Genomic DNA, 12,420 nt, shown 5'->3' with positions numbered 1-12,420 from the left:
TAAAATCAGGTAGCTGATGTCTGGAGGAAGACTAGCTGGTCAGGATTAAACTAAGAATGATTAGCTTTTGTTGTGCCTTGGCACTGATCCTCTCACTGGTAGATCATACCTTGGACAAACGAGCTCCTCCCCACAGAAAGGCCACCAGATACTACTGTATTTAATGGTTTTGCTATATCTATGCATTCTTCAGATAAAAATCTAAAATAGTTACAAAAAATCTCATAGAGTATTGAGAATTTAAATTTGGCTCCTTGAAAATTTTTAAACAATTTGATTAATCCTCTCAACTTTCTGTGAGGTTGTATAAGTGATTATTTGCTATATCATGTACCTTAAAGAGTTACAGACATAACTTACGTAGTTTCCCTTAGTTTATCATATAGCTCAGTCACAAAAGGACCAATATCCCTCATTTTAGAATATTTATTGCTTTCTACTACCACAAGTATTTGGAATTTAAAAAAAAGACTTTTAAGTAGAATAATGATGTCTGTGTAGTAGGCATTGTGCTTTACAGAACTGATATTTTTTAAAAGGTGGCTTCTCCATGTTGACAACTGAATATACAAAGATACAGAGCTTTTTTTTCAATACCTTTCAACCTGGATCTCCAGTAATATGCCCAAACTGGTACTTGAAGGTCAGGAGTCCTTTGATTAAGTATTTAAAGGCACAATCTCCATTTTCAAATGTAAGCATGCTGCACAATCCATCGCATATTTTAAATAAATTCACATTTTCTAAGTTGATGCGCCATGACACTAAGTTTCTACAAGGAAAAACCAAACACTTCATCACAAAATGGCAGCTAATTTTCCAGACCATAACTGAACTCATACACTTTTTGAACTCAACTTTATTATACAGTTGCTGTTCTACATCTAGGCTAATCCTGAGTGAAAAATCTTTGACTTTAACCTCTAAGAGCAAGCAAAAAGTCTGGGATTTTGTTGGAAATAAAGCCATATGGGCTATTAATATTCTCTTGCTGGTGTAATGTAATCTCTAAAGAGATTCTTCCCTTAGAATAAGTTGTAAGGATTTAGAGGCTACACTACTTAGTGCTTAGAGAGGCTGCTAGGGCAGCTGTAATTGTCAACATTGGGGAACTCTTAAGCGAAGGCTGTGGCTGCATAGGCCATGTCAGCATTTCAGCTGCCTGTCTAAATGACATGCATGAGACTTGATCTGTGTCTGCATAATTCCAGGCATTCTTTAGTTTTTTTACTTCCTAGAAAACTTTATCTTATGGGTTGTTCAAGTTGCATTTCTTACTGAACTCTAGTGGGTCCTATCAGGTACTTAAACACAAAGCAACCCCCAATAGTGAGGTGTTTGCTAACAGTAAAGAGTGTAATGTTTTCCTTGTATGTGTTATGACAAGAGTTAAAGATATGCAAGTCACCAGATATATGTACATTTTTCTTAGGTGTTTAAAACACAAACGCATTATTTTAAAGCTTTCAAGGGACACTAACGGTTAACTTCTCTTCTTTCCTCAGATTGACCCCTTTAGGTGGAACAGTAAGCCTTTGTTATCAAGTCTTAAGATGAAGTTCCTTCCTCCAGAAAGGAGGAGGTGCCCTTGATTCCTGCAAGCCCCCTCTGACTTTGACCCAAAAAGGCCACTCCTCAGAAAGACAGAGTCAAGGAAAGTGGAAAGCTCGAACTTAGCTAGTCTGTTACTATCTCTCCATGATATGATTTATTCAGGATGATATTGCAGTTATTTATGTCCCCACTGTCACCTGAGCCTTGTCCTTTTTGACAAGATAAATATATATACAAGGGACAAGAACTTTCCTTCCTGAGTTAACAGAAAAACGTTCCTTAGGTCATATTATAAAAGCAATAGAGCCGAGGATGGTGGCTCATGCCTATCATCCCAGCACTTTGGGAGGCTGAGGTGGGAGGATCACTTGAGCTTAGGAGTCCGAGACCAGCCTGGGCAACATAGCAAGACTCTGTCTCTGCAAAAAATAAAAAACTAGCTAGGAGTGGTGGTGCATGCCTGTAGTCCCAGCTACTCAGGAGACTGAGGCTGGAGGATCACTTGAGCCCAGGTGGTCAATGCTGCAGTGGGCCATGATCATGCCACTGCACTCCAACCTGGGTGACAGAGCAAGACCCGGTCTCAGAAAAAAAAAAAAAAAAAAAGGCATTAAAAAGCAATAAAGCAGAAAGGAAGCATTTGCCATTTTACTAAACTGTGAGAGAAAGCGAGAATACAGTGTTCTCACCTCATATTTTGTACCTACACGATAGCATTTATTAGACTTTGTGTGTGTCTCCCCGCTAGACTGTTTCTTGAGGGGCAGGAACATGGCTTATTTATATTTGCATCTTCCATTGTTCTTATAATAGAATTTTGAACATAACCTTTTGTTCATTAACAATTGTTGATTAAATTGAATGCACAGTGAGAAAAAGACAAATTGTTTTAACAGTTTAATAATTTTTTTTAAAAAAGGATAAACATATAGATTGGCTAGAGGACAAACCTTAGAATGGTCCAGAGGCAGACTTACAAGAGAATTACTTAAACATCCCTGTATTCAAACCTACAGGTCTGGATGAATATTCAAAATATGAGTATATATTTTGGGGTATAGGTGAACCTGCTGGGCATATTTATGGCAAGACCAAGCAAAAGAAGAAAATATAGTCCCTTCACTTTGAGTAGTTTATGATGACCTAGGGCCCTAGGTGACAGGGATAGTAACTATCATTTTTTGGGAAATATGTGGAAATGCAAAAAAAAAAAAAAAGTACTTGATGAGATATATAGACATACACATGTACACACACACACACACACAGACACACACACACACAGATATTAATTCCCAAGTTTGAATTTCTCTGGGAAACAGCCACAAATGCCTGAACTGTTTGCTGGCAACATTCATAGTTTTATAGCAGTGATGTTCTGCTGGAATATCCATCTTGATCATAATGAGACTGTGAGAGCCTATCAAGTGCAAGACACCTGTTGCTTAGTTGAATGATTCTACAAGTACGGCTGAAGATTTATGTCCCAAAACTGACTATCAAAGATGGCTGGTTGAAAACAATCAAGACAGACAGTGAACAAGTCCCATTCTCTAAAAGTGATTTTTTTCTCCAGGATATCATCATCCAAACTATTCTTGCCTTGTAATATTTGTCTATACTGTCTGTCTTGATTGTTTTAACAATCTAACAACTTTCTCTTTTACAGATTTCTAACAACTTTCTTTTTTTCTCTTTTACAGATTCTAGCTTAATGATCATCACTAAAAGCGAAGTCTTGAATATGACAGTTATTCACTTATTTGTCAGGGTGGTGACAGAATTGGACAAGCAGCACCCTTGGGTTGGGGGAGGGGAGGCGTGCATGAAATATTTCAAAAGGATCTCAGTGCATTTTAAGTGACAGCTTCTCCTGCTTTCTTCTCTTCACGCAGCTGCTGGGGGTCCTGCACCCCAACCCAGCCTAGATGATATTTCCATTTGTTATACCTAAAAGCAGAGCTTCTCAACCTCTTTACATCATGACAGAACTAAAAAATGATGTTTGTTCTACAGTATGGCACGGAGATGAGTAAAAAGTGAAAAGAAGAAGCCACAAGCCCCTGTGCTTTGAGGAGATAATCATAGCCTGCTCCTGGGGAACTATGCTAGTGGCTGGATAGCAAGCACTGAGCTAGAGGTTGCTCCTAGGAATAAAAAATTAAGATTATCTGTAGAAGACAAAGAAAAAAATACTTTGATAATAGTTGATATCAAAAATCTGAGGTAGTGCAAAAGAAAGGAACAAAGAAACAAAAGCACAATTGGAATACATAGAAACTTTCAAGACATTTTCTCTTATACTCTTCAGTAAAATTCTAATTTTTATTCTAGTATTTAAATAGTTCTGGATTTTACAACTAAACCTATCATGAAAAGGTTATGGAAAATAGAAGGAATAAAAAAGATGAAATAGAAAACCAGGCAAATCAAAAACTCAAAAGCTCAATGATGGACACCTGCTGAGATTTGCTTTAAAATGGGTGACACTGTCGTGTACAATTTAAATTTGTTAAGGAGATATTTAACTTCTCTGAAAAGAGAGGAAGAACACTTGGTAAACAACCCTGAAATGGTGCATTAAAATTGGCAGGCTTGAGGTCAGAAAGAACTTATAAAATATGAACCCCCAAAGAAGGTTAAATGGAATTTGCTAAGGAAGAGTACTCTGTACTAGTATCTGGTGATCGTGTGGCCAGAAGGAAATTGTTTTTTTTGGAGGAAAACAGCAGAGGATATAAATGGCTTCACATAAACTTTGGGAAAGAACACCTTGTCTTCCCTCTACCTTTGCTCCGGGGTTGGAAGAAAAAGATTAAATGCTCGGCAGGGGAGCACCTGAAACCCATAAATAAGTAGGGCTTTGATGGAATTAGCAAAGGAGAAGCCCAGACCAGGAGGCTGGCTAAGTTGTGAGGATGAGGATATAATTAGCTTAGAAGAAGTGAACAAAAACATTTGGCCTTTTAAGCAATGGTCCAGCCATCAGAGGCCCTGGAATTTCAAATGACTAAGAAGAATCAAAATAGTTTGAGGACACATGTCACCAAGGCTGCCAGGGTTCTCTGCTTTCAACACCCAGATATTCCTACTGAACGGAGAGAGGCTGGGGAGATTGCAAACTACTTTGGGAATCCAATGATCACTTTGTGAGAGACATTTTGAAATACATTTCTTATTCACTTCATAATAAAATCTGTCATATTATGCTGATAACAAAATGAAAAATTAGGAGTTTATTGTCGATGCCTAGTTATTGCCAGATGGAAATAAAGCTATACCCAGATACACACATATTCAGATTGGACTAGTTTTAGGATTACATAAGGAAGGCTAGGAAAATTAACCGCAGTTCCTGATGTTTAAGTTTTGGAAAGTCAACTTTAAAAATAAATTTTGATAACTCGAGGCAAATCTATACCCACATACTTGCAATGGGCATACCTGAAGGAAGTGTGGCTAAAATAATGGGAGATGGAGCAAAATATTTGGAAAACACAAGTTAGAGAAGAACTATTAAACTGGTGGGCATAATAATTAAACTGAACACTTAAAGAACATCAAAACTTTAAACACTCAAGACTTACTGAGAGAGTGGTTTCCGTCTCATTAGGTTTTGGGTGATTGGTACAACCTGAGAGGTTTAGTAAAAAAACATAAACTGCTTAGAATAAGCTCAAAGCTGTTTTTTCTTCTTCTTCTTAAATTGTGTAAATTTAGAGCACTGTTTCAAATTTTCTCAGAAGAGAAAAGTGGTGGTGGTAGCAATTGTATCAGCACAAGGCCATCCCAGCACTTTGAGGGGCCGAGGCGTCGCGTCGATAGTGCCCAGGAGTTCAAGACCAGCCTAGGCAACATGGAGAAAATCTGTCTTTACTAAAAATACAAAAATTAGCTGGGCATGGGGGTGCACGCCTGTAGTGGCAGCTACTCGGGAGGCTGAGGCAGGAGAATCGTTTGAACCCAGGAGGTGGAGATTGCAGTGAGCCGAGATCGCGCCACTGCGCTCCAGCCTCGGCGACAGAGAGACACTGTCTGAATATAAGCAAACAAAAAACGCCCACGACAACAAAAATCGGACTGTGTAGAGCCTGTGCTCACCCAAGCTAGAGAATTGCCAAGGCTGCGATTTAACATGTAGATATGAGGTCTCCATCTAGTGGTGGCTCTTCTGAACTGCAGACACATGTTTCTTTAAAATAAAAGTATGTGGATGTGTACAACTAAATATGAGGTATTTGTCAGACTTGAACGCAGTAATTTAAACTGCAGGATTTTATTGAGATGAAACACAATTTGTTGCTTTATAAGGGTAGGTTACAGAGGGAAGTGTTCACCCCTTCTCTGGAGGAATTTAAGAATAGCATGAATCCTTCCCTGTAGACAGATGAACCAGATCCTCTCAAGGTCCCTTTCTGTCTTTTGACAGGACACTACCTTTGCTCCTTTCTCCACAGAGCTTTTGCCTACAGCCACACTGTCTGACATTAGCCTTTATTTAAGTACTCTGGTAATTTTTTAAAATGAGATAACTTTTTTTCCTTGTTCTGAGAAGTTGTATGACTAAAGCATTACCTATGACATTAGAACAAATAGTTTCTAGAAATGAATAGCAATTAAACTAAATATATTTCTAGTATGCACCTTATTTTACACTGTAAATTCTTCTTTTGACACCTGGAAGAGCAGGAGGGAAGTTAGAAATCAAGACGGGCGGAACGATTACCCTTCTGGCCAAGAGAGCAGAGAGAGAGGAAGGGAATTCGGGGCTGGCATGGTCACCAGAACCAAGAGACCGGACGATATATGCCTGAATCTGATTTCTTTTATCCAGTTCCTCTCTCATTGTCTGTATCAGTCCTCTATCACCCTTCTTTTGTCTTTTTCATTCTTTCTTCCTTAATAACTTATTAATTTCCCTCTTTCCTAACCCTAGTCTGTTCTTGTTCCTACTCACTCATTATTCCAAAATGCTCTTAAAAATATTTCATTAAAGTGCTCTTACTATTCTAAAATATTCTTACTATCCTAAGATAATGTCACTCTCGCCGGGCGCGGTGGCTCAAGCCTGTAATCCCAGTACTTTGGGAGGCCGAGACGGGCGGATCACGAGGTCAGGAGATCGAGACCATCCTGGCTAACACGGTGAAACCCCGTCTCTACTGAAAATACAAAAAACCAGCCGGGCGAGGTGGCGGGCGCCTGTAGTCCCAGCTACTCGGAGGCTGAGGCAGGAGAATGGCGTAAACCCGGGAGGCGGAGCTTGCAGTGAGCTGAGATCCGGCCACTGCACTCCAGCCTGGGCGACAGAGCGAGACTCCGTCTCAAAAAAAAAAAAAAAAAAAAAAAATACCAAAGAGTAGCCCCCTGGGCAGCATGCTATCAAAGACAGCAATGGTGGCCATTGCCTTCAAGGCATACTCATGTCTTTATCTAAATCTTTCTAAATCACACATTTTGTGAAAAGAAGACATAATTAACTTGATAGTTATCAAGTTCTCTTTATACAAAGAAATTAAAAAGCAGAGGTAGAATGGGGTAATTAATATTAATAGTATAAGTAAAATAGTCAATGACAAAACATTTGATGTTTGGGAATATTTCACTCAATTCTGGAGTCACTTTGCTATGAAACCCAAATAGAAAAACATGGGAAATATTTTTGTGGGAAAGCTAGGACAGAAATGTTTTTACTTGAAAGGAAATGAAGGTCCCATGAGGTAGTAAAGGGATTGTGGTTAGGAGCTTACCAACCTGGGGCTCTTAGATATCATTGGATTCCCACTTAGATATCATTTTTCTTTCAAGGGACTGGATTCCATTTTTTGTCCCTTCAAGGGAAGGATCTAATGAAGCCAATGCTCATGGCAGTATAAATAGCATGCTCTCTTTCTACTTTGAGATCAACAGGCCAGATTCTATCTCTATAAAAGTTTGGGAGGGGGAATATGGTTTTGTCAAGGTAACCCTGATTTTTTTCTGTGCTCTATCTAAATAGTTAATCATATCAGTTATATAGCTTTGACAGTGGCTTGAGAATTGTGGCTGAACTATATGACATCTTCACTTTAGGGATATAGGGGGTGGGATCTATTAATGAAATGATGCCAAAATGCAGTGTGTAAACATTGTCATGCTCCACGGTGGCCAAAGGCCTGTGGACAGATGATTCAGATTATCTACTTACAGGACGGGCAGCATTTGGCAGCAGTTTAATTAAAATTTAGAGCTAAACTGGGGGGTGGAAACCCCTTTCTCCCAACTACACTTCCATAGCCCCGTCTCTCTCATGACATCTTTTATTCTTTCTTCCACCTCCAAATTGTAAAAATTGCTTAGGTAATGTAATCTACCAAGTCACAATGTGCTTGACTTCTTCTCAAAGAGAAATAAATCCCAAGCAAATCAAAAGGATAGATACGATGTGCTCCAATTAAATAAAAGCCACTTCTTAAACTTTTGAATGGTGTGACTTTTGGGTAGCGTTAAGGTCCTTAGAACACATAAAAGGAAAATTAAATGTAACTGCTGAAACACTGCAGAAAAGATGAAGAATGTCTTAGAAAAATGCTGAAGATAAGAGGAAAACTGATTTAAAAAGGAAAAAATTTTTTTAACTGGGAATTTTGAGTCAACTGAGAAGATGAAAGGTTGGTAGTTTACGGTTACACAAATTGAACATCAACTTGCTGTTTAGTTCAATATTTATAAAGTGCTCTATGCGCCAGGCCTGTCATCCACTTTATAATTACACAAATATTTATTGAGAACCTATACTGTGCTTCTGATACTATGACAGGCATTAAGGATATATGGTAAACAAAACATCTGGTCATTTTACCTCTCCTGAGGCTGTTCTGTCTAGAAGGCCTTTGTTAAGTATTGTCTGATCCTCTTTCTCAAAAAGCTTAAAGTTCATAGGAAAAACAAACCCCAAATAGCTATGATCTCAGGCAGAATGGGAAAGATACTAAAAAATATAAGAAAAAATTAATATGGTAGTGCTCAGTACAGAAAGTTTTTTCCGTGAAGATTAGGGAGGGTTTCGTGGTTCTAGTGCTATTTGAGCCGGGCTCTGAAGGCTGCATATGATTTTAATAATTTAGAAAGGGAATAGGGAGAGGAAGGCATTCCAGTAGCAGGATAGTGTGGGCAAAAGCTGAAATACAAAACACAGTGAATACTCAGAAAAGTAAGGATTTAGATGTGTCTAAAACACTGAGCATGCATAGGGTGAAGAAAAGAAAACAATTCCCAGATTCAGAGCATCAGAATTCCTTAGAAGAGCAGATGTTGATGATATATGGATATGTGTGATCCAATCTCATGCAAACAGTATTTTCAGGGGATCACTTGAGCAGTGTGCAGTGAAAATGTTCTCCACCCAAAAAGTGGAGTAAAGAAACATGAAATGCAGCCAGCTGATTGCTCCTCAACTCCTTGCATTTCTGAGTGGGTCACTCTAATATTGGACAGCAAGGACTCTCACACTCCCTGATGGTGGTCATAGGAGGGACTTTTTGGGGCTGCAGAATCTAGAAGACTCTTTTCAAGCAAACCCCCCATGCTTTTTAAAGTGTCGAATTCCATCTCCTTCTCCTATGTCAGGGGCATACAGAGGCAGTGCTGGACCAAGTTGAGGGACACCATTCTTCATTTCCTTTCCTCTTTAGAACAAACAAATTGGCAAAATTCTCACTCCTCTCTCAGAGATTCAAGAGATTTTGGTTGCTATTTATCTTGTCTAGTAAGGAATTCACACTTGCCACGTTTAGACTATCAAATGTTGCCCTAAATCCTGGCAAATATTCATCCAGCTCACACTTTTGGTGACACTTTTTTTTTTTTTTTGAGATGGAGTCTCACTCTGTTACCCAGGCTGGAGAGCTGTGATGCGATCTCAGTTCACTGCAACCTCCGTCTCCTGAGTTCAAGCAATTCTCCTGCCTCAACCTTCTCAGTAACTAGAATTACAGGTGCGCGCCACCATGCCCGGCTAATTTTTTATATTTTTAGTGGAGATAGGGTTTCACCATGTTGGTCAGGATGGTCTCCAATTCCTGACCTCAAGTGATCCACCTTCCTCGGCCTCCCTAAGTGCTGGGATTACAGGCATAAGTCACCGTGCCCGGCCTCGTGACACTCTTTATGTTAGCTGTATGAAGGTCACAGGAACCAGTAGAAGACCTATCTGTAGCTCCAAATGGAACAAACCATGCTCAGACTGAAACAGATTTGACTAGATAAAGACTCTATTTCCTTTTGCAATAGGATGGTTGAGGGCAGGAACAAAGGGACTCACCACATTGCCTTGTACTCCCTTTGATCTGCAACATCTCTCGTCTTTCCTTTTGATTGTGAGATTCTGTGCTGAGGGGACCACATTATATCCCTTGTAGTACCTGATATGTAGCTGATGCCCAACACATATTTATTTTAATATTTATAATAATAATATTTAATGTTTTTGTTATATTCTTCAATGAAATGTCTCCAAATGTTTTGAGTTCATGAATAATATACTTTAGGCCTCGAAGATTCAGCTGCAGTAAATGTTTTCCTGTGGAGGAAATACAAGAGTTTGCTATGAAAATAAAAGTCTCTGTACTAAGATATTTCACTCTGGATGTAAAGATACTTGGCTATTTGTTAGGCTGCTTATTTAACCTGTTATTTTAAAGAAGAAAAAAATAAGCACAAACAATACACTTGTGCAACAGTGATATAAAAAAATACACTTTCAAAACTAGAGAAAGATTGGGTGATTCATTTAACTTTCTTTCGACACCAATTTCTATACCCAGTGAAATTTATGCTAGCTTAAAGAATGAAAAAAATGCTGGGCACAGTGGCTCATGCCTGTAATCCCAGCACTTCGGGAGGTCGAGGCAGGTGGATCATTTGAGGCCAGGTGCTCGAGACCAGCCTGGCCAACATGGTGAAACCCCGTCTCTACTAAACATACAAAAATTAGCCCAGTGTGGCAGCTCGCACTTATAATCCCAGCTACTCAGGAGGCTGAGGCATGAGAATTGCCTGAACTCGGGAGGTGGAGGTTACAGTGAGCCAAAATAGCACCACTATACTCCAGCCTGGGTGACAGAGCAAGACTCTGTATTAAAAAAAAAAAAAAAAAAAAGAAAAGAAAAAGCCATGAGAAAATTATGCTAGTTTTGAAAATCTCACCTGTGGAAATTTGACCCAGATCTTGTCTTTCGGCAGGACTATATAGTGATTCCAACTGTAGACTAACAAGAGTCATGGAATTTTTACATAAATGCTGCCTGAATTTCACAACCTTCCACTTTTTGAGGTGCTGCCATAACAAAATTAGGCACAAAAGGGGTGTTTTGCAGACAATTTGTGGAAGTATTGACAGAGCTGCAGAGGTATCCTTCTCATTTCTGCATGCCTTAATCCAGGCCCATTTCTTACACTGCTTAGTAGCAGTGTGTTGTTACAAAGAGCATGAGCTCAGAACCCAACTGGGAAGACTCTACCAGCTGAGGAAATGCCTCTGAAGTTAACCAGTAAATTTTCTCCTCTCTCAGGTGTTTTCTCCTTACTTCCCATAGAACTGTTCTTAGGGAAGGTTGACATAACCACATGGCTAAAATCCCAAGGGATTTAATATTTCTATACTTTAACTGTATGTTTTTTAAATAAAAACTTAGAGTAGACTTTCCCCTCAGTTTTCAAAATCTCTGAATTCTCCAAAGTAGAAGCTGTGCAATTTATATCCTTACCAGAGAGTGTTCCCAAACCATTCTCTTTCAGGCAGTGCTGAAAGTAAGGAAGATTGGAACCTGTCCCAGTAAAAAGAAGCCGAGAAGCTTAGAGCAAGTCCCTCAATCCAACAAAATCCAGCATTTTAAAAACAGAAGTGGAAACAGTTTTATAAAGGCATTGCCACCCACACCATTGCACACAAGCTTTGTTTGTTGTTGTCAGTAACATTATAAGCACTCCATCTTTGGGCCTTGGTTAATGCTACTACTCCAGGTTCCAGGATCACCCAAGAAAGTTCCTCCCAAATTGGGAGCTGTAACCATCTGTTGATACTCAAGGCTCGCCGAACAGCTATCACTCTAAAGGGGCTACTCTTATCTTTTTTTCAGCAGGATAGAAGCAGACATCCACTGCCTTTGGAAAAGCATGGGGAGGTGGAGGGATGGATCTACAGTAGCAACTGCAGCAATGAAGACAGGTCAGTTTTACACGCTAGAAACAGAAATGCCCCCAGAAGGTTCAGGATATGACTAGAAAACTTGACTGCATCTACCTTAGTTTGTACAAGTGGTGCGTCTTGGAAAATACATTTCCTGAATAGTTTAGATCAAAATGGAGCTGACACTCAGGATCTCCTGTAATAGTGACCCACATGCTTTCCATACATAGTGCACATCGATTTGTCCACAGCCCACATTCTGTTTTCTTGCTATAATGTATTCTTTGGATATGGTCATGGTGGGTGATAGGAAATATTCTGAGCCAAGGCAAGATGCTTTTCTTAACAGAAGGTGGTTGTACTGCTAAGGAAAAATGTTCATGCAAGTGATCACCAATCTGGAGATTCCCCCCAAGTCCCAGATTATCAGGTAGCTACAAGTGTGAAGAGAGGACACATTACCAACCCAGAGTTTGAACATTTAATTAAGCTCAGTAAGATTTAGCATTTCTGTGAAAGGAACTACAGTGGAACTTCAACCCTGTTTCTTTATACTAGATAAAGGACCCAACTTCTTAACCTATTGGATTTCATTATTTGCATAACATTTTACTGACCCAGTGTGCCAATAAACTTGCTGTTTAGTCGGCATATCAGGAATTAGTCAAATGTGTTGTCTGATCGAATTTATCAAAGAC

The 12,420-nt window shown here is 39.3% G+C and overlaps 1 long non-coding RNA gene across 1 annotated transcript in view; it reads right to left on the bottom strand.

Annotated features, from left to right (window-relative positions):
- Nucleotides 1-318: 318 nt before the first annotated feature.
- LOC108513980 (uncharacterized) overlaps nt 319-12,420 on the bottom strand; it is a 31,516-nt gene continuing 19,414 nt past the window's right edge. Inside the window, exon 3 of the long non-coding RNA XR_001881068.1 lies at nt 319-772. This is a non-coding gene — a long non-coding RNA (uncharacterized LOC108513980). The remainder of the gene's footprint in view (nt 773-12,420) is intronic.

The sequence above is a fragment of the Rhinopithecus bieti genome, unplaced genomic scaffold (genome assembly GCF_001698545.2).
Source record: "Rhinopithecus bieti isolate Rb0 unplaced genomic scaffold, ASM169854v2 scaffold_33515, whole genome shotgun sequence".
Taxonomy (NCBI): Eukaryota; Metazoa; Chordata; class Mammalia; order Primates; family Cercopithecidae; genus Rhinopithecus; species Rhinopithecus bieti.
Note: the sequence above shows the minus strand (reverse complement) of the source record. Positions and strands in the feature narration are given on the sequence as shown.